Consider the following 21,231-nt stretch of genomic DNA (forward strand, 5'->3'; position numbering starts at 1 on the left):
TGGTTTAGCTGGATATGGCAAAATACATTGTTTAGTGTATATATCACATGTTGAAAGGAAAGCATTAACTTGTGAATTTGTTACCCAGAACACCAGAAAATTTTAAAGGTAAAAATCTATTAACTTGAATATGAAAAATCTTATATACTCTCATTTATAATTAACTTACACCAAAGAGGATCTTTTTAAAAAGTTAAAGTTTAGAAAGAAAGAAATTTGGATAGATTGATGAAGTTTTTATTTGATTGATCTTAGCCAATCAACAGTCATTTCCTAAGCAACTGTATTATATGTTGCATGCCCCAGCAACTATATTATATGTATAAAATGAGAAAAACTAGAGGTGAATGAGACATTACATAAATTGCCGAGAAAGCACTATGTTTAGGAAAAATCAAGATGTATAAATAAATGTTCCTATAGATGGTGACAGATTCACTTATTTCTTATTTTCATAAAACCTTGTTTGTCCAAGCATCTGTTGAGTTCTGCTGCAAGAAATAACCAATTCTAGCTACTGAATGTTAAAGGGATTTGGTACAGGAAATTGGTGCTCCTACTAGAGCTAGAGGAGTGGGATTTTGACAGTGCCTCCAGGAAAGATTCTGATAATACTATTATCACACTGGCCAGCGGAGCCACTCCCTGCACTATTTAGGAAGCTGGGCACAGGGAGGCTGCTGTGTTCAGGAGGGCCCTGCCATAGCTGTTCTCCAGGACTCAGGAGATTCCTGCCAACCCTACTGCCAATGTCTCTTGACAACCACAGAGCTAATGATTAGTCACTCAAATGCTCAGGCAAAAATACTCAGTATCTTCAAAAGCATGCCTGCTAGCAAAACCAGCTGAAGCATTGGAAATACCATCCTTCAGTTCTGTCTCCAAAATCTCACACAGTGCCAGCTTCAAATTGATGGGATCTATTTGCATCCTGAGTTCTACCTTTGAAGAAGTCTAGTTAAATAAACTTTTCAGCCTTCCAGGCTTTAGAACTTGGAGATTTTCACCAGAAGATAGAAATGGCAACTGAATACCAGCATACCGTCTCTATCACAAACTGCACGTATACTAAAATTTTCTAACTTTTCTTCAAAATCTTTTAGATAATTAAAATAGAAAAATACTCAGTGTATAGGTGTCCATTAGATACACATTTTTCTTGATCTTGTGTTCTCTTCACAGTGAATCTGGCTTTTTTTTCTGGGCTGTACACACGCTTACCTCCTAAGGGAACGTCTAACATCACCAGGCTTTGTTTCCTCTCAAGACAACTGTAACACCCCACTAGGAAACCAGTGTCCACCTGTTTCACAGCACTTTATATTCTGTGAGTATGTTGGCTTTTTACTTGTGTATTTCCTCAGCATGACTATAAGCTCATTGAGATCATTAAATAAGCCTTGTATTCTGAGTAACTAATTTATGGTCTGCTACATATTGTGCACAAATAAATGAGGCCTTTGAAATAGAACAATTTATTTTATTTTATATAATATCATTTTTTATTACTAGGCCCATTAATGTATGTATTTACTCTGTAGGCATTAAGGACCTGCTATGTATAATTCATGGCCGATTGTGGGTGGTCCTCGGGATATTGTAACTGTATTTTTTTCTTCTAACCATAAATTTAAACTTACCTCTAACCCTGACTTTTAAATGGTGCAAAAGAATGTTTATTTCTCTGAACTTTTCTTTACATGTTTTAACTTTTCTCAGGATGTTATATAATGAATTCTTTAAAAAACAATATCTTCATTTGTTTGCAATATTTTAGCCGTTGTGAGAAAAGAGAACCAGTAAAAGATATTCCAATGAAAAAGTATAAAACGTATTTCAGTTCTAGTTCTCATTGATTTGCTCTGTGACCTTGAAAAAAATCACGTTAGATAACTATATCACTATTTCTCCATTTTCCAAGTAAGCCTAATTTTAGTTTCCATTGCTTACCTAATAGAAAACTCGAATTCCTTGAAAACTCAAGAGAAAGAATAAAGAGAATTACAGATAGAAATTTCCTCTGAATTCTTTAAAGAAATCAGCTCTATCAATCCAAGAAAATATTATAATTACAATGACACAGTGTTCAAGGAAGGCTTTTCAGACAGACAAACAGACAGACCAGGATTCAGGATCTGCTCTGCCATGGTTGCGCTGAGACAATGTGCTTGACCTTTCAGTATCTCAGTCCCCTTCAGTTTCAAACTACTAATATACTAAAAAAATAATTTCTATTTCTACAAGATATTTCATGTTCTAAATAAACACTTTTATTTTGTGTTTCATTTCAGTTGACAGCAATAACTGCATAAATGTAAGTTAAAACATGCACAAAAACCCCATAGATACAAACATACTCCCTCAGGTTGAAATATTAGCCCACTTTAGTTTGTAGCATTTAGTTTGTAGCTTAATAGAATCATGTGGTATTTTAAGTTTGTAACATTTAGTTTATAGATTAATGGAATCATGTGGTATTTTACAAAATATCTATTTTAGGAATAATTAATTAAAGGCATAGATTCTCTCACTAGGATATCATTATCATCACAGAATGCTGTTTGTCCGACGGAAGCAGTATTGTTCTTTCATCTAGATTTCCTTTACTATTATTCAAAATTTTCACTCCTCATTACAATAGCAACTTATTGTTGAAATAAGGTACACGCATGACCCGGAAAACCACTTGGCATGTAGCATTTTCTAAATTACTGATTCATACTTAGAGGCAGAGGCATAAAATAAAACTAGTGGATTTAGTTTCATCATCTATCATCATATTAGTTGAAAGCAGCCAGGTGTAATGGAGTATTACATAGAGAAGTAGAATAAATAAGGTAGCTACAAAGTTGACATTTGGGGGAAGATGATGAAAATAATTTACCCAAAGATATTTCCTTTATCACATTAGACACATTGAATTGTTTACGAGTGTCATTTTATCATATTTGTCTTTGCTAGTTTCTTTTTCAATCTTTTACATGTGTGGAACTGGCATAATAGCTAAATATAAGAGCTCAAATTGGCATGAGAGATAAAGTTAATAGCTTATAATATAGTAGTCTTTATAATTGAAACTGTTTTATGTTGTGTATATTTATATGTTTGAAAATGTTTGTGGAGTAAACAAGCTCTTTTTAGTAATAAAAGGCAACCACAGACTTGCTTAAGAAAAGTACTATATGGATTATATATTTAATTGCTAAAATAGAAAATGATAATTAGAACTTTTTGCTTTTAGTTTCCAATGAAATAAGTGCAAAAATTGAGTAAATGCTTATGAACTTTTATGGCAGTTCAACAGAGTGATTTTATGCCAGTAAAATCTAATGATTAAAATGTGACTTGTCTTTTGTAAGTTTTCTATTTTCTTTTTGTTTTCTGGAAGTTAACTTTTATAAATTATATTTTTAGAAAAAAATGGTCTAAGAGGTACTGGAATAAAAACATACATACATATCTGCATATGTACATAAATGCCTGGTCCTTCCCTTTTTAAAGTGAAAAAAGTGCTGCTCTAATTTGTTCTCTTTAATGGCACTAGTAGACATGTAGAATAGATGGTACTATCCTCACTCACATATAGAAAATACATCATAAAGGTCACAGAGCAAGGGAGTTTTGAAATCAAACTCCAAGTTTTATTACTGTATATCTTATGCCCTTTTACTTATATCACATACTATCAGAGAAAGTGGTACCCCATGCTAAAAAATCTATTGACCTAGGTAGACTAATTTTGCTTAGTTACTAGCAGTGTGGGGAGAAACATCAAGAAGTTACAAGATGGTATCTTCTCTCTATTTATCCATCTATTATATCTATCTATCATCTATCTGTCATCTATCTATCTATCTATCTATCATATATCGTCTATCTATCTATCTTCTCTCTATATCTATCTCTCCATCTTTCATCTAAAAACAGATCTCAAATGTCAATGGAACATTTAAAAATTATCTAAATACAGGAGAGAAGGTAGTAAGGTTCAATGTTGAAAGCTTTATGATAGTATAAGGAAGAATAACAGAAGGTGAAGTGTGTGTGTGTGTGTGTGTGTGTGCAGAATAAATGGAAAAAGTAAGTCTTAAACAAGGAGAAATATAAAATTGATATGATGAAATGTTGATCCATTTGTTTTCATGATCACCAACTGAAAGCTTAGAGTATGGCAGTAAAATCCTGGAGTTAGATTTTAAATGCCCAGAATTAGACAGTCCAAGTCAGGGGTGGACTTGTACTTTTCACTTGAGAAAAATTGTAAAGTTTATGGACATTTTGGGGTAAAATATTCTTTCTTAGGTAGTGTTCCTCCTGTGGTCTCACAGGTGACTTAGATGACCCTCCACTGAAAATTTTATTGGCACCACTACCACCTGGGGAACATTGTCCACAGATCGAGACAGCATTTGAAAAGAGTTTATAGCTTTAGCCACACTGTTACTTCCTAGAGGTTATCCTCAGTAAGGCTATCTTGTAGATAACCCAGCATCTGAGGTTGTCATTCCGAAGGCACTTTGTATTTAATTCTCACTAATTTTTGGAGAAGTCTGCATGAGATTTTGTTATAGAGAATGACGATGGTTTATTAAGTCAGTGATAAGGTTTATATCTGCAAACTTGGAAAATAAATTTAGAATTTAATTTTGTTTCCCAATACATCAAATTGCACAGCTGGAGGAACAGCTTTTGTCTAACCAATGACTGCTTTGTGACTAAATAAAGCACTATAACTATCTAGTGACAGCTACCTTGAATTTCTGACATATAGTCCCTAGAAATTTAAGTGATTTACTACTTGACATTTTGCTAATTAGCCAGATTTTAGTGACATGAATGTATAACATATCAATTCAAATAGCCATTACATTTTTTTTCATTTGATGTTGTCATGCGGGAGACCCTGCTCGCTGCTCCATTTGTCATGCGGGGCGTCTGGCGGGGTCTCAGGTGGGGTCTCAGCTCCCGCTCCCCACATAAGAACACAGGACATGGCTAGCCCAAAAAGGAACACCCATGGAGCCATAGATAGGGGAGTCAAACCAATATATTCTTGCTGGAGGCTGGGCTGGAGACACAGGAAGCAGGATCTACATAATCTGTAACCCGCTGTCCTAACAGCAGCCCGCGCTTGCCAGCCACCATCTTCTTGCTAGCCCCCATTTTTTCTGCTACAGTAGCCACAGTAGTTATATTAGTGGGCAATGGCTCACTGGTTACAGCTGACAGCCAACTAGCCACAGCTGATGGCCATCCAATCACAGTTGATGGCCATTTACTACCTGAGCCAGCACCTTTCTATCTGAGGCCGAGAGCCTGGAAACTGCTTTTTGGGGTTTTGTCCCCACAGATGTCATTTGAAAACATACTACAATTTTACCTAATGGAATGATCCAATTAAAACTTTTCATTTACTGTGCACACACACAAATATCAAGGCAGAGTATTAAATTTATTGTTATTTTAAATGCAGGTACTTGTTTTTCAACAAAAGTAGAATTATTCATTTAAAAATTACACATTAATTATTAGGTATATGATTCAATCATGATTATTCCTACAGATTCTTAAAACTGAAATAATTATATTTCTTTCATGAGTAGGATATTTATGACTTAAATACTGTATTTAAGGATTGTGTTAATGCTTCTTTCACCCCAGTGACCCAAGCCCTTTGGTAAATTCTGTCCTGATATTAGTTTTCATAAGTCAGGAAACATTTTCCATATGTCATGAAGCATTGTCCAAAGGAAGTTCAGAGCCTCAGTGCTCATGCTTTATCATCATCATCCTGCCTGAAATGAAAGATCTCAGCGACAGCACCCACCTGAGAGATCATACAAAATTACTTTTGTTACACTGTTGTTCTCTACTTGGGTCAGCTGCCTCCTCCTTGGACTGGAATCCTTTCACAGCTTTTGTTAAAATTATTATGAAAGAACAGCTGAAAAAAATAAACAAAGTTGTCTGAGTGAATCTTATTTAGTATCATTAAAGAAAAATTATCTGTTCTGAAGCAATATAATGCAATTTAACAGCCAACATGGACACCTAGAAGTAAGCAGAAGCACTAGAAATTGCTGAGGAACCCAGAAGTGCATAAACTTAAAATGCAGCAGAGGAAGGGGAAAAAAATTAAGAAATGTCAAAATTAGAAAATTAGAAGAAAAACTCTGTAAAAAACTATTACAAGAGATAGAAATTAGGATAAAAATAAAATATAATAAAATACATTATAAATAAATTGGATAAAATAATTGGAATATAATTGGAAATAGAAATAATAATTGATTAATTATTCCAATAATTGGAAATAATTGGAATAGAAATAGAAATTGTGTAGTTATGAATGCATTTATATACGTTAAAATTTACGTATGTGTAAAGACATTGAATAAGGAAATATACAGGGGAAATCAGTCATTACTTGTGTAAGTTTTTGGGAAGGCAGATTCTTATAAGCATTTAACTTTATTATTGGCGTGAGGAACAAATTTACATGGACATTATTTTTGACTTGTTCAAGAATTCAATAGAAATGCACTTTGTGCTCGTGATGTTGTTTATAAAATAATTTGAGATCATTACCATATAGATTTAAACATTAAAACTCAAAACAAGATTAGTTAAAATAAATGAATAGATCATACATGTTTTAATAAGTTTTTTCCAAGCAAGATATAAAACCATATGATTGATTGGAGAAATGCAGAGATTAGGAAGACATGCATTCTGTTCAACAATGCCAAAAAATAGAAAACAATTACATTTGAGATAGTTAAACTAAAACTATAGGGTAAATGATTTTTATAATATGTGACATAAGTCATATGTAGCATAGTATGATGATTTCCTAAAGGAGACCTCTTAAATATAACTCTTTTATTATAATTCATTAGCAAAAGAACATTTCCTTTTCTGCTCTTTACTATTCCTGCTGTAGCTTAATCATGAACAAAATTCTGATAATGGAAATTGTTCTGGCCCATGGGGTTGTACGCTAAGTAAAATAGCAGGTAAGAAATTTATCCCTTGAGTCCTCTAGATTAGAAGTGCAAATTTGATTAGCAAAACATATACCTGACAATAAGTATGTTAGGCTACTCTGAGTCAAACTAAATATTATCCTCTGGGACTGACTGAGTTTGGGCACTGGTTGAGGCTCAAGAATATAAATTATAAGTGGAAAGACTTGAATGACACAGCTATTTTTTTTAACGTAATCTTTACTAGTTGAAGAAGATTTTTAAACAGTCTTTCAGCAGCTGTTTTCAGAACAATAGGACTCTAAATGTCGACCAAAAAACAAAAACAAAAAATTGTGTCTTTGCCAATGAATGCCAAGAATTGGGAACAAAAAATAATGCACAAGAATTAAATTTTTTTTTAATTTATTGGGGTGACAATTGTTAGTAAAATCACATAGATTACAGGTGTACAATTCTGTATTATGTCATCTATAAATCCCATTGTGTGTTCACCACCCAGAGTCAGTTCTCCTTCCATCACCATACATTTGATCCCCCTTACCCTCATCTCCCATCCCCCACCCCTCTTACCCTCTGGTAACCACTAAACTATTGTCTGCGTCTACGAGTTTTTGTTTCTCATTTGTTTGTCTTGTTCTTTTGTTCTTTTTGGTTTATATACCACATATCAGTGAAATCATATGGTTCTCTGCTTTTTCTGTCTGACTTATTTCGCTTAGCCTTATACTCTCAAGATCCATCCATGTTGTCACAAATGTTCCTATATCATCTTTTCTTACCGCCGAATACTATTCCATTGTGTATATATACCACAACTTCTTTATCCATTCATCTATCGAAGGACATTTTGGTTGTTTCCATGTCTTGGCCACTGTAAACAAAGCTGCAATGAACATTGGAGCACACGTGTCTTTATGTATAAATGTTTTCAGATTTTGGGGGTAGATACCCAGGAGAGGGATTGCTGCGTTATATGGTAATTCTATTCGTAATTTTTTGAGGAATCTCCACACTGCCTTCCATAGTGGCTGCACCAGTCTGCATTCCCACCAACAGTGTATGAGGGTTCCTTTTTCTCCACAGCCTCTCCAACACTTGTTACTATTTGTCTTGTTGATGATAGCCATTCTGACTGGGGTGAGGTGATATCTCATTGTGGTTTTTATTTGCCTTTCGCTGATGATTAATGATGTTGAGCATTACAGGGCAACAATAATCAAAACAGCATGGTATTGGCAGAAAAAAAACCACATAGACCAATGGAATAGAATTGAGAACGCAGAAATAAAACCACATAAATATGGACAGATAATTTTTGACAAAGAAACTAAAAACATACAATGGAGAAAAGACAGCTTCTTCAATCAATGGTGCTGGGAGAATTGAAAATTTTATTTAATAGTACTCAAAAAATATTAAAGATGCAACAAACTAGTAAAAATTCTATCATGAAAATCATGAACTTTCACCTTTATTGCATAAAAAATATTTTAAAAATTATTGTACTTCCCCAAATATATATCTTGAAATTTTAGTGAATAGCAAAACCAAGATATTTAAATGGATTTTCCAGGTCTTAACTTAAAGGTGCAAAACATTTGACAATTAAGCCCATGTTCCGAACATAATTCTATCTGATATTCATGAACTGTCAATTCAAAATAGATCTTTTCTCTACCACATCCAATCCTTAATTGGTCATTCATCTTTCATCAGCAGTCAAGTTTTAGTGTTTCATTTTGCCAATTATCAAGATAATCAGGCAGCTTTTACAATATAAAGTGACAGATTGGGATTATTTAAAGTATTTTTAAAATGCATTCAAAATGAACATCTATGAAGATTAATCACTTTTTGCACTAATTTTCTAAATCTACAGGGCAGTGTCTCCTTAAGAAACCTACCTAAATACCCTGAAGGTCAATGAAGGAGGCCCCGGGCCAAAAATCACCTTTCCACTGGTAAATAACTTCTTTTGAAGACTACGTTTCATTTTTAGAATTTGTGTTAATGTGTACATGAAAATACATGTAAAACTTTCTATACTGAAGCATTTCACATTAAACATAATGTGTCATTTCTAAACAAGCAATTTAGAAGAAGAGGCAAGTATTCTTATGTTTCGTATTGGGTATGCTATAGTTTTCTACCTAGAATAGACAAAATTTTAAAAGAAATCATGAAATGGAAGGGAATTAAAACAAATGCCAAATTTATGTTTCTGGGAGGAACAAGATACTGAGAAGAGAGACAAAGAAAAAATTCTGCATCTCTGAACCAATTTGTGATTAATATGTGGATTATCTCACCGAAGATAAAACCAGACCTGAGGAGAAATACAAACAAGCATGGAGGACATTTTAGCAAGAGCAAGTCAGGGAGTACCTGTCGCTGCCCCTGAGTTGAAGACATGCATTGAGGTGGCAGACACATCTGCTAAGCAGCATCGGAACAGCTGTATGTTGATCTATATGGGATTATGCATGCTTTTGAAAATATTCTGTATGTGTTGTGGTACAAATACTGACAGGGTTTACTAGTCTCAGTGACCACTAATTGCTTGGGTTGCCTACAGGATGGGACATAGGAATAATCTCTAAGGACTATGATGCAATGGGAAGAAATATGAAGCACTTGGAAGTAACAAACACTCTCAATTATGTGTGTAATGAAAATGTTATAGCTTGCTACGTGATGTAAATGACCAATTACTTAACAGTGCAAAGAACTAATTTGTTGTTTGGTTATGTTTCCCAATACCAGCACGATGACCTATGGATTGGCAGGTGGAGTGCCAATGACTGTGAGACGTCTGCTTGCCGTGTGGATTATCAATTGATTCATTGCCTCTGAGTCCCAAATTCACCCACTGTGACTGCTCTGTGAAAATGAATCTGGGACCTTATAATACTTTTTCTTTTGTCATCTGGCATTAAAGCGTTGTGAATACAGGGTTCTGGACAGTCACAGAAGGAACTAAAGGTTTTGCTTTCCAGTTCCAGTTTGCTCTCTCTGCAGGCTCCTGCAGCATGCTTGGATTCTTTAGCACCAGGTTCCTACAGCATCCCTGCTTTGCCAGGGTTTGGCTCCTGCTCTGCTTGTTAGCCAGCAGTGTGCGCAAGTCAGTTGCTGCCCTCAGCATTCTCATCTCACCTTGGATGACCTTTTTATTTTTTTAATAAAATGTATTGGGGCGACAATAGTCAACAAAACGACACAGATTTGAAGTGTACAGTTCTATACTACATCACCTATATACTGCATTGTGTGCTCACCACCCAGAGTCAGTTCTCTTTCCATCACCATATATTTGACCGCCTTTACCTTCTTGGATGATTTTGTAGCAGAGTGCCTCAGGTGATATATCACCCTATGAATACCTTTCTCTGGCATTCCAGAAAATGGCTTTCCTGCAGACTCTGTGGCATGGCACCACAATGACTTCTCTGTCATCCATGGACATGATGTGCTCTCTCTAGCATCGTTTGGACTGAAGCCCTAAAGAGGAATCTGGGGCTCTTCCTTGGGTACTCTCTCTCAGCCTTAAGGTAATGGCTGCTCTCTATAGCTGCTGCTTCTATAGTCTCTCAATTTTTGAAAAAAATATTATTATTACATATCAATTCCTATGATTACACTTCCAATCACCTGTTATAGCTAATGATTATTAATATTAAACATTCTTGTTCTAATTACGGCATGGTTTCTCTGTCTTGATTGGACTTCAACTGATACACTTGTCCATTAGCTGGCTATTAAAATGCTTCCAAATATACCTTCTATACAGATCAAACCTTTCATCTATTGTGTACAATGTTTGTGTCAACTACTAAGGACAGCAAACAACCTATCCTGGCCCTCAACAAATGTAAACCTATGTACAAATATAATGTACATAAAGCATTATAGTATAATTTGATAAGTTCTGGCAGAGGCATAATGCACAGTGAATTAATTGGTAGGAAAGAGGACAGGATGATGGAGGATGGAAGGTTATATTCTGAATCATGTGGAAAGACAGTCTATTTCTTATGGATAGGTGTGGGCACTATAAGTAGAATCAGAGGGAGAAATTTTCAGGGAGGTACAATAAGAAAGCATTTTAAAAGTATCAGAATTGTTGGTAGATAGCATGAGATCTCTCAAGTACGATTAGCTTTCTGTCACTGGAGATGTTAAGCAGAGACCAGGTAACCACCTCATAAGGTTAACCTCAGGACTTAAATGATTTTTGAGGTGCCCTCATCTTTTGCGTCCATGACTGTAAAACCAAGACAAATTTACTTCCTTACAGCACATCTACTTTTTATCCTGAGTTCCATAGATTGCTTAACTGTACTTTATTCTTCTTTGACAATGATGATAAAAATGAAGAGCTTATTGTCAGTTTCTTTTTAACTACAATTAGTTATAATTTCCTAGATGTAATTTCCTAGTTATAATTGACAAGATGTCATTCAAGTCAGACCTCTAATTTTATTTTTTTATTATTGACTTCAGGTGTGCAAAAAAATATAGTGATTAGACATTTATATACCTCATAAAGTGATAACTCTAATAATTCTATTATCCATCTAACACTGTACATAGTTATTATAATATTATTGACTATATTCCCTATGCTGTACTTTATATCCCAGGACTAATTTTTAATTATAGTTGATATTCAGTATTATTTTATATTAGTTTCAGGTGTACAGCATAGTGGTTAGACATTTATATAATTTATGAAGTGATCCCCCCAATAAGTCTAGTACCCATCTGACACTATACGTAGTTTTTACAATATTATTGACTATATTCCCCTACTGTATATCCATGTGTCTATTTTGTAACTAATTTGTGCTTCTTAATCCCTCACCTTTCTCATCCAACCCCCACACCCCCTCCCATCTAGTAACCATCAGTTTGTTCTCTGTATCTATGAGTCTATTTCTGTTTTGTTTATTTGGTTATTCTGTTCTTTAGATTCCACATATATGTAAGATCAGATGTAATGTGTCTTTCTCAGTCAGACTTATTTCATAATACCCTCTAGGTCCATCCATGTTGTTGCAAATAATAAAATTTCATTCTTTTTTATGGCAGAGTAATACTCTACTGTATAAACGTATCACAATTTTTTCATCCAATTGTCTATTGATGGGCATTTTGATTATTTCCATACCTTGGCTATTGTAAGTAGCACTGCAGTAAACATAGAGGTGCATATATCTTTTCGAATTAATGTTTTGGATTTCTTTGGATAAATACCCAGGAGAGGAATTACTGGGTCATAAGATAGTTCTATTTTTAATTTTTTGAGGAACCTCCGTACTGTTTTCCATAGTGATTACACCAATTTGTAATCCTACCAATGGTGCACAAAGGCTCCCTTTTCTCTACCTCCTCACCAACACTTGTTTGTTGATTTATTGTGATGGCCATTCTGACAGGTATGAGGTGATGTCCCATTGTGATATTTATTTACATTTTTCTGATGATTAGTGATATTGAGCATCTTTTGGACGTCTGTATGTCCTCTTTGGAGAATGTCTATTCAGGTCCTCTGCCTATTTTAATTGGATTATTTGGGTTTTTTTGGTGTTGAGTTGTATGGATGTTTCATAAATTTTGTATATTAACCCTTATCAGATATATTATTGGAAAATATATTTTCCCATTTATCAGGATGTCTTTTTGTTTTGTTGGTTTCCTTTGCTTTGAAAAATCTTTTTAGTTTGATGTAGTCCCATTTTTTTTCTTCTGTTTCTCTTGCTTGAAGAGATATATCAGTAAAAATATTACTAAGGGTAATATCTAAGCATTTATTTCCTATATTTTCTTCTAGGAGTTTATGGTTTTGGTTCTCATATTTAAGTCTTTAATTCATTTTGAATTTATTCTTGTATATGGCATAAGAATGTGGTCCAGTTTTCTTTCTTTTCTTTCTTTCTTTTTTTTTTCTTTCTTTCTTTTTCTTTCTTTCTTTCTTTCTTTCTTTCTTTCTTTCTTTCTTTCTTTCTTTCTTTCTTTCTTCCTTCCTTCCTTCCTTCTTTTTGTTTTTTTTTATTTTTGCATGTGTCTATCTAGTTTTCCCAGGATCATTTATTAAATAAACTGTCTTTATCTCAATGTACATTCTTGCTTCCTTTGTCATAGAGTAAATGACCATATGAACATGGGTTTACTTTTGGGCTCTTATTCTGTTCCATTGATCTATGTGTCTGTTTTATGCCAATACTGTTTTGATTGCTGTAGCCTAGTGGTATCGTTTGATATCAGGTAGTGTGATACCTCCAGTTTGGTTCTTTCTCAGGATTTCTGGGGCTATTCGGGGTTTTTCATGGTTTTATATAAATTTTAAGACTATTTGTTCTAATTCTGTGAAAAATGCCGTTGGTATTTTGATAGGACCTTATGTAGTAGGTTTCCCGTGGGGCCCAGTGGCACAGTCTCCCCAGTCACCTGAGCTGGGTGCTTCAGGAGTGTCCCGGTGAGTTGTGTGTGCCCTCCTGTTATAATTGAGCCTTGATTGCTATTGGCATGTCAGTGGGTGGTATTGACCCTCAGGCTGACTGGCTGTTGGTTTTGCCACAGCAGCTTATGCACTGCTGTGGGGGGTTTACCCCACAAAGTGGAATTCCTCCCAGTGGGCTCTAGTGCCTGTTTAGACCTTCCTTTGTGTGCTGCTTGTGGAGCTAACTGTGTGGTGCCTTGCTGTGGTCTGAAACCAACCTCCAAGTATTTTGGTTCTTGGGCCTCCTGGGAAGGCCTCCAGTAAAGGCCCAGGTCAACTACTGCCTGTGATTGGCCGGGTTCTACATGGTAGGAGCTACAAAGTGATCCTTGGTTGGTCACTGCCTGTGCTGTACCTAGAGGAAGGTAGGAGAGTCCGTGCTGTGAACCAAATTCTGCTGCCACTAGTAGCAGGTGTGGGATAGCTCTGTAAAGAGCCAGGATACTCCAAGGCCTTCTGTCACCTGCTGGCTCCTGTAAGGTTCAGCCACTGATGAAGCCTCTGGAGGTAGGGAAATTGGGTGAGGCAAGGTCTCAGTGAGTCAGTAGAGTAGAGCAGCAGCTCACCAGGCCAATCAGATTCAGATTTGGCCTGTGGGGGCGGGCTCACCACATGAAAGATGGCGCCTGCCTTCCGGCTGCATGAGAGAAGAGCCCCACACAGGGAAAATGGGGTCTGTCTTTCCAGTACTAACCCCGAGGTTACACATCGCAGTCTCTCCACATATGTCTCCGAAGCCCCCAGAGATACCGTCCTTCTGCCAGAACCCAGGTGAGTGCCTGCGTGAGTTCTTTATGAGAATGTCTGGGTTTACTGTGGCCTTCCATCCCACTCAGATGGTCAGAATCCCCACTATTTTTCACAAATGTTGTGGGGGCTCCTCTTCCTGGCACCAGTACACTGGGCTGGGGAGCCTGATGTGGGGTGGGGTCCCTCGGTGAGGTCCCTCCCTTCTTCGTGGGGAACCTCTGTGGCTGAGATAACTCGACTATCAACCACCACAAATGGGTGTAGGCCCAGCTGTTTCGTGTTTCCACCCCTCCTACCAGTCTTGACATGGCATCTTCTTTATATCCTTGGTTATAAAACTTTTGCTCAGCTAGACTTTAGATGGTTCTCTCGGCTGATTGTTCTATAATTTAGTTGTAATGTTGATGTGTCCATGGGATGAAGCAAGCATAGCAAATATCTACTCTAACATCTTGGATCTCCCTTTAGCATTTATAACCAGTATTTTAAACTGTCTCTGGTAGGTTAGTTGCTTCCATTCCGTTGAAATCTTTTTCTGATGTTTTCTCCTGTTCTTTCATTTGGGACATATTTATTTCCTCATTTTGGCTGCTTCTTTGTGTTTGCTTGTATGTATTAGGTAGATCTCCTATGTCACCCAGTCTTTGCCAGGTGGCCTTATGTAGTATGTGTCCTGGGTGGTCCAGCAGTACAGTCTCCCTGATTACCTGTGTGTGTTGTGGGTATTATACTGTTGTATTGGGTTGGTGCAAAAGTAATTGCGGTTTAAAAAGTTAAAAATAATTACAAACACCGCAATTACTTTTGCACCAACCTAATAGTTGATCCTTAATTGCTTTTGGTATGTCAGTGGGTGAGACTGACTCTCAGGCTGACTGGCTGTGAGGATTGGTTACACCCACAGTGTATGAGCTGCTTGTGTGGGGACTGAACCCTCAGATGTGGATTTGCCCCCAGTGGGCTCTTTTGCCTGTTGAGAGCACCCTTTGGCTGCGTTCTTTGTGGGTCTAACCAGGTAGTGCTCTGTTGTTGTCTGAAGCCGGCATCAGGGTTTGTTATTTCTGATGTGTCTTGGGAGGGGCTCCTGTGTAAGCCAATTTAATCTTTGCCTATGACCTGTTGGGGGCTACCTGGTAGGAGCTACAAAACTCTATGTCATTGATTGCTGCCTGTGTTAGACCTGGAGGTTTTTGGGGTGGCCTCACTGTGAACCAAGGCCTCTGCCATCAGTACTGGGCCTGGGGCAGCTTAGCAAATGGCCCAGAGCCCCCTAGGCCTGTTGCCATATGCTGGCTGCCTGCAAGGCTCAGCTGCTGAAAGAGCCTCTTTAGGTGTAGGTCAGGCTTGTTGTTGACCTGGTGTTGAGAGTGCCTGTGGCGATGAAGCTCTACTGGGCGTGGTGGGATCCTGGAGAGTCACGGGGTGTGGGCAGTGGTTTTTACAAAGGTAATGCAGATTCAGTTCCTGTACTAGTGTGGAGCCTCTGATAATTCTGCAAAATGTCCTGAAAACACTGCCGCCAGCCACCTCTCACCTTGGGGCTGCATATACCTGAGAGTTGCCTAAGAGAATAAAGAGCCAGTTGTGGCTGTCTGTGCATCACTGAAGTTTCCCTGATTGCTGCAGGCTGTCAGCTGCTGTAAAAGGCTTTTGCAGCTGGTGGTGCAGAGCTGGCTGCCTAGGAACCAAGAATTCCTCTGGCGATGAAACACTAGCTGGGCAGGGTGGGGACACAGGGTGTCACCAAGGTGGTGTGCACGTGCAGATTTTACCAGACCAATGTGGTCTCAGATTTGGTCCTTTGGGGGAGGAGTCAACACAGGAAAGATGGCACCCTAGGCTTTCAGGTGAGGTGGGCTCCACACAGAGACAATGGCAGCTGTCCCTCCAGGCCTCACCTTGAAAGCCACACAATTCATTCTTTCCCCATATGTCTCTGATGCCTCTCAAGTTGCTTCCCCTCCATTGGAGCCCAAGTGAGTGTTTGCAAGCCAGTGACTTTGTGCATAGGTCTTTTAAAGGGTTGTCTGGAAATCCAGCTGCATTCTATCTCACCGAGACTGACGGACAGAGTTCTCGCTGATATTCACTGCCAGATGTTGTGGGGACTCCTCTTCCTGATACAGGACCCCTGGGCTGGGGAGCCCAGTGTGGGGCTGGGGCCCTTCTCTCTTCAGGGGGGTCCTCTGCCACTGAAGTGTCCTTCCCAGTGTTTAACCACTACCTGTGGGTTTCGGGTAAGCTGTTTCGCATCAGCACCTTTTCTACTGGTCTCGACGTGGACTCTTCTTTATACCCTGAGTTGTAGGGGTTCTGTTCAACTAGTCTCCAGATGATTCTTGAGTTGATTGTTTGATAATTTAGCTGTAATTTTAATGTGATCCTGGGAGGGAGCAGGCTTAGCATTTACATATTCCACCTTCTTGGAGCTTCAAAAGAAAACAAACAAATTAGTCCTTTATTCTTCTTAAAAGTTATTTTCCTGCAACCCACTCATTCTTTCACTTCTGTATAATTCTCAATATTTTTATAAACCATGTTTTTCACATAGAATTATGTATAATTTTCTATTGACAAGATGCTATTTATGTCAGTCCTGTAATTTTCTTAAAATTTATTGTCCTGTATCATTGATTATTTCACTTCCATGTTAATGATAATTCAGCAATAATTGCTCCATTTATTTTATCCTATAATATTTTCCTAATGAACAACCCACTTCACATTTTCCCCAGTATATCTGTATGTTAATGCTTACTGTGCTATGCAACAAACCATTCAAATTTTTAGTGGCTTCTTATAATTTGTCAATAATATAATCATTTAGTGTTTACCCTAGAAATTATACCATGCACACTTAACAGCATAGTAACAATTATTTTCTCATTTCCTGACCAAATGGAAATATTTGTGTCTTAGAAACATTAAAGTGTTTTCTTCTTCCATTCCTTTTTCATTTTTGTTGTCATGCATTTTAGTTCTATATGTGTTTTAAAATTCATAAAATATTACATTTATTGTTCTGTAGAGGTTTTATTCAGTGATGTTTACCCACACTATTTATTTTCTTTTTCTGGTGCTTCATTTTCTTTTGTGCTTGTAATTAGCAACACTGAAGACTGAGGTATAATCTCCCCATGGACAAAGATCAAGGTTATTTTTGCTTGCAATAAAAGTGGTGAATCTTTTCAAATCAATATTTGCCTCCTGAAACACAATGTGGCATTTTGCAGTATATGTAGGTATCCACATAGGCCTCTCTGCATGATTCTAGGGACTTGGCGAGCATAGGGAACTGGCACAAAAATGAAGTTCATGCTGCCTCTGGGCTGTGAGTAATAAAGTTATTTGCTTCTGACTCAAGGATCTTGTGTCTTCCACTAGCATCCATGAAACTGCAACATGCTAGCTTGTGAGCTTTTAAGTAAGGTAAAATCACATACTCGTTCTAGTCCTTCACACTCTCACTGATCAATCTTGTTTTCTGCTCTGTCTGACCTGCTTTTAAATCCTGAGTTTTAATCAAATTAAAACACTGATTTTTAATTCTAGATCTTGTAATTTTTACTTCTAGGATGCACAGTTTATTATTTTTGTGTTCATATACTGTGATTCTCTATTGAAAGTTTCCGTGTTTTCATGTGTGTTTCATGTGTGTTTTCCACCCCCACCCCCATTTCTTCTAACCTCAATATTTAGGTCATGTAAAACAGGTTCTAATATTGATTATTTGTCACATTTTCTTCCCTCTTTGCATGCTTATTTCTTTTTTTATTTTGCCACACATTTTGTATAAAAGAACTGCATAGACTTCAAATGATGTTATTTTCTACCAATGAGAGTTTGTTAGGCACAGAAAGTGAAGATCTGATCACCATGGTATACTCAGAAGCTAAACTGGGATATAGCTGGCTTTAGTGTTAGTAGAACTCAATTTACCTCTGGTTTCCCCTATTCTTTAGGTCTAAGTCACATGTGCTTTTGATTGACAGAATGACATTGGTCTGTGTCATTAGCCCAGAAAGGTTCAAGATAATTCTTTAAACCTAGAATTTTAGTTTATTTCAGTGCTTCCACAGAGAGTTTGTGTATATATACAATATATATAATATATATAATATATTATATATAATATATATGCAATGTACATATAATATATAATATATATAAATATAATATTTATATATTTAAATGTAATATATATATTATATATTATATATACATATAAATATATTATATATATTTTTATAGCAGTTATAAAACAAACTGATAGAAGCAGAATATGCAGCTCAAAATTTAGAAATATTGGTTCCACTAAACTCTGCTCTGATCAAACCACATTAGTAATATTTTGCTTAGCTTAAGCATCATGTCATGCTAATTCTACTTAAGGTCTGAGAGCCCTACCACATTTGGTAACCCTTTCTACCACCTTAAACTATATACCAGAAATTGAAGTATTGTGTTTTGGTCAAGACACTCACAATTATAGATGAGGACTCTTCGTGGAGTATCTTTAACTCTGAGGTCTGCCCTGTCACAGGTTCTGAACTATCCCTGTGTTTCAATTTAAGACAGTAGAAGTCTCCAAGATATTCTTTAGTCCACAATTAAGGGGCAGTCTCCCTTGATAGGGACAATTCCAATAACTTGGAACACTTCAACATATCAATCATTTGATTACGAGCCTCAATAAAATCTGAAATTCCCTAAGGCTCCAGTACTGAATCTTTTAGAACATTCTATTTTCACTCCAAGAGGGAATTTAGTAGCTAGGAAAAAAAAGTTGCCAATCCATTTGAAGAGAGAAAAGTAGGTGAATAAGTACTCTTTTGGAGAACGACCACTGGAGTATGATCTACTCACACAATCTTCCAATAAGAAAACGATTTATGCAGTACTTTTTGAAAGTCTACCTGCATTCTCAGTGTGGGCTTCCCTGTCACACCTCCATTCAGTAAACTTAGTCTAGGTGAATCCATAGTCGTTAACCATGACAAGAGTAAATCTATACAAGATAACTAGGTATAGAATGACCTCTTGTTATCTGTGATTCAAATGTATCCTTCAGGGTGCAAGTGGCCTATCATGATTAGAAATATTGAAAGAAATTTTCATTTGCTTTTTTAAACTTTCTTTTCAGCCCAAAGTTGTAGTTGTCGATCATGGTATAGGGGTTATGGGAATGAATAAATATTCCTTGAGTACTAGGAATTGTGCAAGGCACAGTATATATATATATATATATATATATATATATATATATATATATATATATATATATATATTTCTAAAAATAAAAATCAGCTCAACATGCAGAATAGGTATTGCCACCCCTTCTTACAGATGAACAGACAAAAAGAGGTTAAGTGGCAGAATTGGTATCTGAACACAGATGTCTTTTGACCCAAAAATTCATGACTATCTCTTACCATTATCTTACTGTTTTGCCTATTTTGATTCATGATTATGATTGCAAAGACTGTTGAAAGATTATATCTTGATTAACAATTTTGTGTTGAACTTATTCTTTAGGGGTTGAAAAATAGCATAGAATAAATATCATCAGGCTCAGTGTGTGTGAAATAAATATAATTTTTTCAGCACTGGAGCACATGTTTTGTTGACCAGTGAAATCACTCACTGTGCCCTCCTCTGAGTCAGGAACACTTTAAAATTAGCCAGTCTTTCTCCATCTGATAGCATGATCTATGGGATCTGTGGGATTGCTTCCTTTTCTTTTCGTTCGTTTTCTTTTTCTTTTTCTTTCTTGCTTTCTTTCTTTCTTTCTTTCTTTCTTTCTTTCTTTCTTTCTTTCTTTCTTTCTTTCTTTCTTTCTTTCTTTTTTTCTTTCTTTCTCTCTTTCTCTCTCTCTCTCTCTCTCTCTCTCTCTCTCTCTCTCTCTCTCTCTCTCTCTCTTTCTTTCTCTTCCTTTCTTCCTTTCTCTCTGTCTTTCTTTCTGTCTGTCTTCCTCTCTCTCTCTCTCTCCTCTCTCTCTCTCTCTTAAATGGATCTGATAAAGGTGTTTGGCTTCTTATGGGTTCTGCCCCAAGCAGTTATAATTCTTTTCCCATTTCTCCTAACAGTGATTTCCAAAGTTAAAAAATATTAATTTTTAAGGCTGTCATTTTCTCTGTCTTGCCCTTGGCATAGAAGGCAAGAGAAATTACATTTAAAAAGTATCTAAGTGTGTGTTCAAGTTAAAAACTCTTAATCTTGACCCACTAAGAAAAATTGAAGTGATTTAGTGGGATACAGATCAACACCTAAAGAACACACAATGCAAGTGAATGAAAGATTGACGATTATATCATTAAAAAATGGGAGAGGTAAACCAACAGTTTTCTGAAAAGAATCCTGAGGCAAACTTAAGAAGTGATCAAAGGGAAGCACTGCTAATAGCTTTAAAGCTTTGAGTAAATTAATGAGAATGACCCAGGTTAACCCATAAATTAGGTAAGTCAACTATCAATGTTATTTATGGGAGCAACACACTGCCAAAAAACAAAATTTAGGCCCATTTCTGCGCATTCAAAATAGATTGAGCTTTAAATATCTTCCTGATATAGCTCACATTTTTTTCTTCAATACTTATTATATAAAATGCTATGCATTCTGTAATTACCCATGCTCTCTGTATGTTCTTTATTTCTTAGCACAATGTTCTATGTCAGGCATATAGCTATATGATATGCATTTATTTTTCTTTTAAACTGTATACACATTGTGGCATCATCTAAATAGATGAATCATAGCAAATGTTTCCAAAATGTTATTAGCACTATTCTGATTTCTGGTTATTGTTCTTATAAGATAATATAATGTGCTGTCTCTGATCATTTTCTTACAGTTTTGAAATTCATTTAATTTTTTATCATTTATTCCTGTTCAAATTCATGGAAACAAATGTTTTGTTTAGATTACCACTACATTTAATGACCAAGCAGTAGCTTAATTAATGATACTTACATTTGAAACATCAAATTCCTTCGA

General features: G+C 36.3%; 1 pseudogene across 1 annotated transcript in view; it reads left to right on the plus strand.

Moving 5' to 3' along the window:
* The first annotated feature begins 15,617 nt into the window (after positions 1-15,617).
* LOC308499451 (cholinephosphotransferase 1-like) overlaps positions 15,618-21,231 on the plus strand; it is a 151,139-nt pseudogene continuing 145,525 nt past the window's right edge. Inside the window, exon 1 of the transcript in view lies at positions 15,618-15,684. The product of the transcript in view is annotated as a cholinephosphotransferase 1-like (transcript). The remainder of the gene's footprint in view (positions 15,685-21,231) is intronic.

This window comes from Rhinolophus hipposideros (assembly GCF_964194185.1).
Source record: "Rhinolophus hipposideros genome assembly, chromosome: 1".
Classification (NCBI taxonomy): Eukaryota; Metazoa; Chordata; class Mammalia; order Chiroptera; family Rhinolophidae; genus Rhinolophus; species Rhinolophus hipposideros.